A 13,509-nucleotide genomic window follows, 5' to 3' on the forward strand; every position below is an offset into this window, starting at 1 on the left:
AGGGTCTTTTCCAATGAGTCAGTTCTTTGCATCAGGTGGCCAAAGTATTGGAGTTTCAGCTTCAGCATCAGTCCTTCCAATGAATATTCAGGACTTATTCCCTTTGGGATGGACTTGTTGGATCTTCTTGCAGTCCCAGGGACTCTCAAGAGTCTTCTCCAACACCACAGTTTAAAGGCATCAATTCTTCAGTGCTCAGCTTTCTTTATAGTTCAACTTTCACATCCACACATGACCACTGGAAAAACCATAGCTTTGACTAGACAGCCCTTTGTTGGCAATGTAATGTCTCTGGTTTTTATTATGCTTGTCTAGGTTGGTCATAACTTTTCTTCCAAGGAGCAAACATCTTTTAATTTTCAATAATTACATTAAACAGACATTAAAGTTTGTAGTTTGAGATTAAAATAGCACTAAATATATTTGAATATCTTTTGCATTTAAGCAAAAATGAAGATCTTATTTAGTGTATGGGAAGAATATATTTAAAGGAATAAATACTTTAATAATAAATATTTGTTTATAATAAGTGTGAAAATATAGAAAAGTAACATTTAGGTACAAACTGAGATGCTCTCATTGGGACACTGACATTCTTGGCACACTGTCATCTATTAGAGGTCACTATAAATAGACTGTTTGGAAAATCACAGAGGTTTAAAAGACAACCAAGAGCTAGGGCACCACTGAAAGGTAAAGTTCATATCCTACATGAAACCACTTGTTCACAATTAGGAGAGGTGGCTCTTTTAACTAATGCATGTAAGCCACATACAGTCAAGAAAAGTAAATAGAGGAATGTGTTCCAAACTAAATAATAAAATTTTAGAGAAAAAACAATGAAACAGAAGTTATTAGCTGACAAAAAGTTTAAAATAATGGTCATTAAACAGTTCATCCATTCTTCTGCAGAAGTTGGTTAGCAAAGAAAATCTGAGAGTACCAAAGAAGAGAGGAAGGGCAATAAGATGGCAGAGTAGAACTTGAGCCTACCTCCACTCACAAAAACAAAACCACAACTAGCTGCTGAACAGCCATCAGTAAAAAGACTGGAAACTACCAAATAAGATGTTCTACATCCAAAGGCAAAGACAAAACCACAACAAGATGATAGGATGGGTGCTTTCACAATGGTTGGCAGATGGGCGACCCACAGACTGGAATAAAAATTGTATCACAGAGGTTCTCCCACGGGAGTGAGAGTTCTCATGAACATAGATGCAAAAACCCTCAACAAAATACTAGCAAATCAAATTCAGCAACACATTAAAAGGACCATATAGCATGTTCAAGTGAGATTTATACCAGGAATACAGGGATTCGTTAATATATACAAACAATCAGGGTAATACAAGTTGACAAGTTAAAGAAAAAAAAGCACATGATCATCTCAATAGATGCAGAAAAAGCTTTTGATGAAGTTTGATACCAATTTATGATAAAAAGAAAACCCTCCAGAAAATGGTTATAGAGAGACTATACCTCAATATAATAAAGACCATATATGATAAACTTACACTAGCATCATAATGGTGAAAAGCTGAAAACATTTCCTCTAAAATTAGGAACAAGATAAGCATGTCTGCTTTCACCAGTTTTATTCAATATAGTTTTAAAAGTCCTAGCCATAGCTAGTAACCGAAATTGTAAAAGAAGTAGAAAAAGTAAAACTCTCACTGTTTGCAGATGACACAAATATATACATAGAAAATCCTAAAGATGCTACCAGAAAAATGCTAGAGTGCATTAATAAAGCTGGTAAAGTTGCAGGATAGAAAATTAATACACAGAAATCTCTTGCATTCCTGTACATTAACAACAAAATATCAGAAAGAGAAATCATGGAAAGAATCCCATTTACCATGGCACCCAAAAGAATAAAATACCTCGGAATAATCCCACCTAAGGAGAAAAAGAATTTCAGAAAACATCTACTTTTCTTTATTAATTATTCCAAAACCTTGACTGTGTAGATCACAACAAACTGGGGGAAATTCTTAAAGAGATGGGAATACCAGGCAGATGCTGCCGTCCGTGGGGTCGCACAGAGTTGGACATGACTGAGCAACTGAACTGAAGGAGACAAAAGAGCTGTACTCTGAAAACCGTAAGATACTGATGAATGAAATCAAAGACAACACAAACAGATGGCAAGATCTACCATGTTCTTCGATTGGAAGAATCAATATTGTGAAAATGACTGTACTACCCAAAACTATCTACAGATTCAATACAATCTCTATCGAATTACTAAAGGCATTTTTTTCCCCCACAGAATTAGAGCAAAACTTTTCCAATTTGAATGGAAGCGCAAAAGACCCTGAATAGCCAAAGCATCTTAAGAAAGGAGTGAATGAAAGGACTGAACGCCTTAGAATTCAGGCTCCCTGACTTCAGACTACAAACTACAGTAATCCAAAGAGTATAGCTGTGGTACAAAAGTAGAAACATAGATCAGTGAGACAGGATAGACAGTCTAGAGTTAGACTTATGGCCCACACACTTATTTCCACCTAATATACTGCAAAGGAAGCAGGAATATATAATTGAGAAAAGACAGTCTTCAATAAGTGGTGTTGGGAGAACTAGACAGCTACATGTAAAAGAATAAAATTAGAACACTCTCTAACACCATACACAGGAATAAGTTTAAAAATCTAATAAAGATCTAAATTTAATGCTGGATACTAGAAAACTCTTAGAAGCAAGCAGGCATAACACACTTTGACATGAATCACAGCAAGATCTTTTTTGATCCACTGCTGCTGCTGCTAAGTCACTTCAGTCGTGTCCGACTCTGTGCGACCCCATAGACGGCAGCCCACCAGGCTCCACCGCCCCTGGGATTCTCCAGGCAAGAACACTGGAGTGGGTTGCCATTTCCTTCTCCAAGGCATGAAAGTGAAAAGTGAAAGTGAAGTCTCTCAGTTGTGTCTGACTCTTCGCGACCCCATGGACTGCAGCCCACCAGGCTCCTCCGTCCATGGGATTTTCCAGGCAAGAGCACTGGAGTGGGGTGCCATTGCCTTCTCCATATCCACTGCCTAGAATAATGAAAATAGAAACAAACATAAATGTAGCATAATTAAACTTAAAACCTTTTGTACAACAAAGGAAACCATGAGCAAAATGAAAAGACAACTCTCAAGATGGGGGAAAGTATTTGCAAAGCAATTAAGAAGGGGTTAATCTCCAAAATATACAAACAACTCATGCAACTCAATATTAAAAAAATCAAAAAATGGGCAGAAGACTGAAATACACATTTCTCCATAAAAGATATACAAATGGCCAAAAACATGAAATTATGATCAACATCATCATTTATTAGAGTAATGCAAATCAAACTACAAAGAGCTACTACCTCACACCTTTCAGAATACCCATGCTTTAAAAAATCTATAAAAAATAAATGCTGGAAAGGAAAAGGACAAAAGGGAACTCTCCTACACTGTTGGTGGGAATGTAAATTCATTAAGCTGCTGTTGAAGAGTAGCATGGAAGTACCTTAAACAACTGAAAACAGAGCCACCCTATGACCCAGCAATCCCACTCTTACACGTATATCCAGAGAAAACCATAATTCGAAAAGATACATGAACCACAATGATCATTGTAACACTGTTTACAATAGCCAGGACATGAAAGTAACCTAAATGTCCATCATTGTAGGAATAAAGAAGATGCTGTACAATGATCCAAAGGAATATCACTCAGCCATAAAAAAAGAATGAAATAAGGACATTTGAAGCAATGTGGATGGATCTAGAGATTGTCATATAGAGTGAAGTGAGTGAGAAATACAAATATTATTCAATATTTCTTATATGAGGAATGACCTCATGGACTGCAGCCTACCAGGCTCCTCCATCCATGGTATTTTCCAGGCAAGAGTACTGGAGTGGGGTGCCATTGCCTTCTCCGAGTACAGATTAACTTATTTGCAAAGCAGTAATACAATCACAGGTATAGAAAACAAACTTATGGTTACCAAAGGGAGAAAGAGGTGTGTGACAAATCAGGAGATTGGTGTGTGACAATTTGGGAGATTGGAATTGACACATATAGACTACTGGTAAAGAATCCACCTGCAATGTAGGAGACCTGGGTTTGATCCCTGGGTTGGGAAGACCCCTGGAGAAAGAAAAGGCTACCCACTCCAGTATTCTGGCCTAGAGAATTCCATGGACTGTATAGCCCAGTGGGGTCACAGAGTTGGACACGACTGAGCAAACATCACTTCACTTCATACTACTTATATATAAAATGCAGGAGATGTGTGTTCAGTCCCTGATTGGGAAGATCCCCTGGAGCTGGAAATGGTGACCCATTCCAGTATTCCTGCCTGGGAAATCCCATGGACATAGGAACCTGGCAGGCTACAGTTCATGAGGTGGCAAAAGAGTTGGATGCAACTTAGTGACTAAGCAACAAGAACAATATATAAAATATATAACTAATGAGAAATTACTGTGTAACACAGGGAATTCTACTCAATGCTCTGTGTTGACCTAACCGGGAAGGAAATCTGAAAAAGAGTGGATATGTCTATATGCATAACTGATTCACTTTGCTGTACAACAGAAACTAACTCAACATTGTAAATTAACTAATCAGGGAACTTACCTAATCAGAGAAGCAAAAAGAAAAAAATAAAAGAGTGAAAATAGCTTAAGGGGCTAAGGGACCAACATCAAATGAAACAATATTTGCACCATAGGGATCCTAGAGGGAGAACAGAGTGAGGATAGGGCAGAAAATTTAAAGGTAACTGTAAACTTTACTAATCAGGTAAATAAAGATCACAGTGCAATTTTTTTAAAAAGACAATTAAAACATCAATGAAACTAAGAGCCGGTTCCTGCAAAAATAAAATTGGCAAACTTTGACTAAGCTCATCAAAAGAAAAAGATAAGACTCAAAATCAGAAATGAAAGGGGGACATTACAACTGACACTAAATAAATACAGAGGATCATCAGAGACAGGTATGAACAATTATATACAACAAACTGGACAGTCTAGGAGAAATAGGTATATTTCTAGATACATATAACCTATCAAGACAATTATAAGGAAATAGATCTGAGTAGACTGATTGCTAGTAAGGGAATTAAATTGATCATCAAAATATCACAACAAACTGAAGCCCAGAATCAGAGGACTTCACTGATGAATTATACCAAACATTAGAAAATAATTAATACCAATTCTTCTCAAACTCTTCCAAATATTAGAAGGAAAGGGAGCAGTTCCAAACTCTTTTTACAAGGCCAGCATTATCCTGATAGCATATTATATATAGAAAAATTCCAGCAAAAAACTACTAGGAGATGAATTCAGTAAAGTTACAAGATTAAGTCATTATATAAAAATATTCTGCATACATATATAACAATAATGAAATATCATAGGGAGAAATTGAGAAAACAGTTCCATTTACCACTGCATCATAAATAAAAGAAAATATCTTGGAATTAGTTTAGCCAAGGAGATGAAAACTATACACTGAAAACTATAAGACGTTGATGAAAGAAAGTAAAGAGGACATATATACAAGATATCCTGAGTTCACAGATTGAAAGAATTAATATTGTTAAAATGACCATACTACCAAAAGAAATATACAGATTCAAAGCAGTTCTTATCAAAATCCCCAAGTCATTTTTCACAGAAATAGAAATATCAGGCAGTTTGTTCTAATTTGTAGTTAAATATTAGTATTTATTTTTATGTTGCTAGTGATATTTAACAGTTTCTGCATGTTTATTTGAACATATACTTATGGCATTCTCTTCTCATTTCAGGGGGACCCTAATTACACTGGGGGTTTCCCTGGTCACTCAGACAGTAAAAAATCTGCCTGCAATTCAGGAGACCTGGGTTTGATTCTTGGGTTGGAAAGATCCCCTGGAGAAGGGAGTGGCTGCCCACTCCAGTATTCTTGCCTAGAGAGTTCCATGGACAGAGGAGCCTGGCAGGCTGCAGTCCACGGGGTCACAAAGACTGGGACACAGTTGACTGACTAACACTTTTACTAATTACTTTCACACACATAAGCTGCAGTGCCTGACCTAGTGTGGGTACCCACCAGTGACATTTATTGGCATCGTTGTTGTAGCACAATTCCTCCTCCTCCATTTCTTCTTATACTGCTTATGTTTATTCTTCACCTATTATTAAACTAAGTAAATAATGGATTAAAATGTACTCTTTTATAGCTTTAAATCATACGAAAAAGATTCAAAAGATAAGAAATGTAAATACCAATAATTATATCATGGTAACTACTAATATAGAAGCTATAATTTTCACCTTTAAGGGGCTCATGATTACATATGTCAATAATATTATAAATATTTGTCTATGGATACAACTTAATTTCTCCCATACTGTTCAAATGTTAGACATACATTTTCTTTGTGGTTTTACTATAAAATTAAATCTCACATTAAGTCAAAGATATAAATTAAATATGCTCTATTTTTAGAGTATAAATTTCAACATTTATTTCTTAGTTAAATGAAAGTCTGACAATATTTTGTTTTTTATTACATGGAATTTTGTTTTATAATTATGTACTATATTCTCTATGTTTTGTCTTTTCTGTTTGTGTGTTTTTCTTGACAATGTGTGAAGAAACATTCTTTTTTTCTATTTGTTAAACCAAAAGTTTAAAAATATTTTAAATTTTTCCTAGTAATTAAATTTTAAATTGGTTTTATTCTGGTGTACTTTTAGCTGTTATGTTTTGAATCTGCTGCTGTTCTTATGAAGTAGTTTGGTGTCACAAAACATAAATATTCATGGTAGTCCATAACTTTAGCAATGAAAATAAAGTATATATAATTTTTGTCTGTTTTTCTGTTTCATATAAAGTCAATGTTTTTGTTCTCTCATTTCTATATAAAAACACACATGTAAGTATTGTAGATAGGTTTGTAAAAACGTTTTGAAGTATACCACATTGGAGTTTGTTCAATCTCATTGCATTGTAGTACTTCATTGTGTGACTATGCCATAATTTAGCCATTCTGTTGTTTATAAGAATTGTGAGTTTCAGCTTAAAGCTATGTTATCAGGTACATAAAGATTTAGCACTATAACATCCTCCTAAAAGAAAATTCCTTTATTATTTTGAGATATCCCTGAGTAATTTTACTGTAGCTAGGATGACAGCAGCTATGAATAAGAAAGTTCACAGATGTCCACTCTAGTGAACAGACACAAAGATGATTCCCAGTGTTTTCTGCTTACTGATATTCATGATCTCATACAGTGTTTTCCCATTACCTGCTTCTAATCAATGAAACATGGCAAAGATATTGGAATGTCACTACTGTAATTATGATGTATGTGAATTCCATCTTATTAGCCAGTGTATTTCAGTTCAGTTCAGTTGCTCATCGTGTCTGACTCTTTGCAACCCTATGAACTGCAGCATGCCAGGCCTCCCTGTCTATCGCCAACTCCCAGAGCCTACCCAAACTCACGTCCATTGAGTCAGTGATGCTATCCAACCATCTCATTCTCTGTCATCCCTTTCTCCTCCTGCCCTCAATCTTTCCCAGCATTAGGGTCTTTTCCAATGAGTCAGCTCTTCGAATGAGGTGGCCAAAGTAATGGAGTTTCAGCTTCAACATGAGTCCTTCCAATGAACACCCAGGACTGATCTCCTTTAGGATGGCCTGGTTTGATCTCCTTGCAGTCCAAGGGACTCTCAAGAATCTTCTCCAACACCACAGTTCAAAAGCATCAATTCTTCAGTGCTCAGCTTCATTTATAGTCCAACTCTCTCATCCATACATGACTACTGGAAAAACCATAGCCTTGACTAGATGGAACTTTGTTGACAAAGTAATGTCTCTGCTTTTTAATATGCTGTCTAGGTTGGTCACAACTTTCCTTCCAAGGAGTAAGCATCTTTTAATTTCATGGCTGACCCTAACCCTAACCAATGTACTAGAGAGACCCTAAAGCTGCCGTGAAGTAAAGGCCAAGTTAGAAATCCCATATCAAAAGAACTCTGGGTAGCCTTTTTGTGCAAAAGCATTCTCCAGCAAGAAACTGAAACCTCAGTAATGCAAATACTTGAATACTGCCAACAACCTAGTGGCTCTAAAGCAGATGTTTCCACAACCGATTCTCTAGCCTACATGTGGATTGTAGTCTCCTGTGACTGAAGCAGAAGACCCAGTTAAACTGTGCCCAGACTTCTGACAGAAATTGTGGATAATACATGTGTGTTGTTTTACAAACTAGGTTTTTGGATATTTGTCTTGCAGCAATAAATAACACATTCATCATTACCACCATTATTCTTCTGGTTTTTGAAGGGTTTATACTAGTAAACTAAGAGGATGATGATAGGGACAATTATCCATGTATAATTAGTGACACCTTACAGGGTGATAAGTCTCTGTCATTATATCTGGAATATGATATCACAGTTGACCTTTGAATGTTGGTATGATTGTATGGTCCAGTTATATGCAGATGTTTTTCAGTAGTAAATATTACAGTGCAACACAGTCCATTGTTGGTTTAATAGGCAAATGTGAGAAACTGCAGATATGAAGGGCCAATTCTACATTATGTATGGATTAACCCTTGTGGTGTTTAAGAGTCAGATGTACTTCTTACTCACTATTTGGCAAAGGGAATATATGCATTTTAAGGTTTTCCACTTGGATTTTGTGTCATAATAGCTCTAATCCTCAGTTCAGAAAATTGAGACAGCTCACCAAAGGATATAATCAACAAATTCAAAAGTTAACCTTACTGAATGAGAGAAAATAATGATAAAGAATTGATATCCAAAGACCCTGTGCAAGTCACTAACATCAACAGCAGCAACAATATGATGAAAAATTAGGCAGAGGATCTGAATAGACATTTTTCCAAAGAAGAAATACAGATAGCCAAAAGGGCCATAAAAAAGATGCTCAATATCCATAATCCTTAGAGAAATGCAAATCAAAACCATGATGAGATGTTACCTCACCTATTAGAATGGCTACTATCAGGAAGCAGTAGGTATTAGTGAAAATGTGGAGAAAAGGGAGCCCTTGTGCACTGCTGGTGGGAATTTAAATTGGTGCAGCCACCATGGAAAACAGTATGAAGATTCAATAAAAATAGATACTACCACATGATGCAATTACGCTTCTGAGTATAAAAATAAGATGAAAAAAACTATCTCTAAAGGACACATGCACAGTCACAATTTGTAGTATTTTTACAAGAGCCAGGATAACAGAAATTACTTATCACTTCATGAATGGATACAGAAAATGTGGCATGTATATATATATATATATATATATATGTATGTATGTATAATGGAATATTATTCAGTCATAAGAAGAAGGAAATCTTGCCATTTGTGACAACATGATAGACCTTGAGTGTTATGCCAAGTGAAATGTCAGATAAAGTCATAAAACTATATTCTGATCTCGTGTATGGAATCTAAAAAACTAAACATCCTCAAAGACACAGAGGTGGAGTATAGGGGTTAAGTAAAATAGGGAAAGGGAGTCAAATGGTAGAAACTTTCAGTGATGAAATTAAACCATGGTGATGTAAGGCATAGCATGGGGACTATAAAGATGATTCTTGAACAATGTGGGGGGCATGTGTGCCAAAACCCTATGTAGTGCAAAATCCACATACAGCCTTCAGCTCTTTATATCTATAGTTCCTTGTATCCCCAGCTCCTTATTTTTTGATTTGACAAACCACAGATTGGCATAGTACTGTTCCATTTACTACTGAAAAATTCATGGATAAGTAGACCCACACATTTTAAAACTATGTTATTCAAGAAGAGTCAACTTCACTTAATATTCTGTAATACTATACAATATATAGTATATACTGTATGCTATACCATATTTGAATGTTCCTAAGAGAAGGATCAGAAAGCAAAGAATGTTGATAATATATGGCAGAAACTGAAGAACTGAAGAGCCTCTTGATGAAAACAAAAGAGGAGAGTGAAAAAGTTGGCTTAAAACTCAACATTCAGAAAACTAAGATCATGGCATCCAGTCCCATCACTTCATGGCAAATAGATGGGGAAACAATGGAAACAGTGAGATACTTTTTGGTGGGGGGGGGGTGCCAAAATAACTGCAGATGGTGACTGAAGCCATGAAATTAAAAGATGCTTGCTCCTTGGAAGAATGGCTATGACTAACCTAGAGAGCATATTTAAAAGCAGAGACATTGCCAACAAAGGTCCATGTAGTCAAAGCTATGGTTTTTCCAGTAGTCATGTATGGATGTGAGAGTTGGACTATAAATGAAGCTGAGCACCAAAGAATTGATGCTTTTGAATTGTGGTGTTGGAGAAGACACTTGAGAGTTCCCTGGACTGCAAGGAGATCCAACCAGTCATCCTAAAGGAAATCAGTCCTGAATATTTATTGGAAGGACTGATGCTGAAGCTTAAACACCAATAGTTTGGCCACCTGATGCAAAGAACTGACTCACTGGAAAAGACCCTGATGCTGGGAAAGACTAAAGGAGGGAGGAAAGGGGACGACAGAGGATGAGATGGTTGGATGGCATCATTGACTGGATCACAGCATCACTGACTCGACAGACATGGGTTTGAGTAAGCTCTGGGACTTGGTGATGGACAGGGAAGCCTGGTGTGCTTCCCTGAAGTCCATGGGGTCACAGATAGTCAGACATGACTGAGCAACTGAACTGAGCTGAAGAGATGAATCTAAAAATCTTTATCTAGAAAAAGTGTTTGACGAATTTCAACACCCAGTTATGATAAAAACTTAACAGAAAGTGGGCATAGAGGGAATATAAGTCAACAAAATAAAAGCCATACAGGGCAAACCCACAGCAAATGCAACTCTTCAAGGTGAAAAACTCAGAGCTGTTCCTTGAAGATCAGGAACAAGACAAGGGTCACCACTCTTGCCACTTTTATTCAACTTCATTTAGGAAGTCCTGGCTGCAGCTACTACAGAAGAAAAGGCAATAAAAGGAAGCCAAATTGGAAAAGAAGTAAACTCTCACTGTTTGCAGATCACATGATACTACAGATAGAAAATCCTAAATATGCTATCAGAAAACCACTAGAACTCATCAATGAATTTGGCAAAGTTTCAGGACACAAAAGTAATACAAAGAAATCTCTTGTATGTACTAACTAACTGAATAACTAACACATATATACTGCTACTGCTGCTGCTGCTAAGTCGCTTCAGTCGTGTCCGACTCTGTGCGACCCCATAGACGGCAGCCCAGCAGGCTCCCCGGTCCCTGGGATTCTCCAGGCAAGAACACTGGAGTAGGTTTCCATTTCCTTCTCCAATGCATGAAAGTGAAAAGTGTAAGTGAAGTCGTTCAGTCATGTCCTACCCTCAGCAACCCCATGGACTGCAGCCTACCAGGCTCCTCTGTCCATGGGATTTTCCAGACAAGAGTACTGGAGTGGGGTGCCATCGCCTTCTCCTACATATATTCTAACAATGAAAAATCACAGAAGAGATTAAGGAAACAATCTTATTTACCATCAGAAGAATAAAATACCTAAGAATAAACTTAGCTAATGAGGCAAATGATTTGTTCTTGGAAAACTATGATACTGATGAAAAAAATCAAAGAAGACACAAACAGATGGAGATCTACCACGTTCTTGGATTGGAAGAATCAATATTGTGAAAATGACTATGCTACCCAAAGCAATCTATAAATTCAATGCAATTGCTACCAAATTACCAACAGCATTTTTCATAGAACTAGACCAAAAATCCTACAATTTGTAGGGAAACATAAAGACACTGACTAGCCAAAGCAATCTTGAGAAAAAAAGAATGGAGCAGAAGGAATTAAAATCCCTGACTTCAGATATACTACAAAGCTTCAATAATCTAAATATTATAAAGAGTATAGAGAGTATAGTCATGGCACAAAAACAGAAAAATAGATCAATGGAACAAGATAGAAAGCCCAGAGATTAAACTCCTGCCCCTATGGTCACCTAATACATGACAAAGGAGGCAAGAGAATACAGTGGAGAAAGGACAGTCTTTTCAATAAGTAGTGCTCAGAAAACTGGACAGCTATATGTAAAAGAATGAAATTAGAATACTCCCTAACACCACACACACAAACAAACACAAAATGTACTAAACACCTAAATGTAAGACTGAACACTGTAAAACGCCTAGAAGAAAGCATAGGCAGAACACATAAATTGACATAAATTGCTGCAAGCTGTTTTCTCACCCACCTCTTAGAGAAAAGGAAATAGAAACAAAAATAAACATATAGTACCTAGTTAAAAGCTTTTGCACAGCAAAGGAAACCATAAACAAAACAAATAGACAATCCACAGAATGCAAGAAAATATTTGCAAACAATGTGACCAACAAAGTATTAGTCTCTAAAATTTATAAACACCTCATGAAGCTCCATATCAAAACAAAAAGCAAACAACCCAATCAAAAAATGGGTGGAAGATCTAAACAGACATTTCTTCAAAGAAGACATACTGATGACCAAAAAAGCACATGAAGAAGTGATTAACATCTCTTCATCAGAGAAATGCAAATCAAAATTACAATGAGGTATCACCTCACACAGGCCAAAATGGCCATCAAAAAATCTACAATCAAGAAATGCTGAAGAGGATGTGGAGCAACAGGAACACTATTATACCACTGGTGGAAATATAAATTGGTACAGCCACTATGTAGCACAGTATGAGATACCTTAAAAAACACAATGTTCGATAAAGCTAAAAGCTGGTTCTTTGAGAAGGTAAACAACACTGAAAAATCATTTAGCCAGATTCATCAAGAAAAAAGGGAGATGACTCAAATCAGTAAAATTAGGGAAAAAAAAAAAAAGAGTTACAATAGACAACACAGAAATACAAAGCATAAGAGACTATCAGAAGAAACTATATGCCAATAAAATGGACAACTTGGAAGAAATGGACAAATTCTTAGAAAAGTATAACCTTCCAAAACTGAACCAGGACGAAATAGGAAATATGAATAGACCAACCACAAGCACAGAAATCCAAACTGTAATAAAAGATCTTCCAACAAACAAAAGCCCAGGACCAGATGGCGTCACAAATGGAATTCTACCAAAAGTTTAGAGAAGAGCTAACACCTATCCTGCTCAAACTCTTCCAGAAAATTGCAGAGGAAGGAAAACTCCCAAGCTCATTCTTCAAGGCCACCATCACCCTGATATCAAAATCAGACAAAGATGCGACAAAAAAATTACAGACCAATAACACTGATGAACACAGGTGCAAAAATACTCAACAAAACTCTAGCAAACAGGATCCAACAACATATTTAAAAAATCATACATCAGGCCAAGTTGATTTTATCCCAGGGATGCAAAGAGTCTTCAATATATGCAAATCAATCAATGTGATACATCATATTAACAAATTGAAAGATTAAAAACCGTATGATCATTTCAAAAGGTGCAGTGAAAGCCTTCAACAAAATTAAAGACCCAT

The sequence above is a fragment of the Bison bison genome, unplaced genomic scaffold (genome assembly GCF_000754665.1).
Source record: "Bison bison bison isolate TAMUID 2011002044 unplaced genomic scaffold, Bison_UMD1.0 scf7180017864535, whole genome shotgun sequence".
NCBI classification, from domain to species: domain Eukaryota; kingdom Metazoa; phylum Chordata; class Mammalia; order Artiodactyla; family Bovidae; genus Bison; species Bison bison.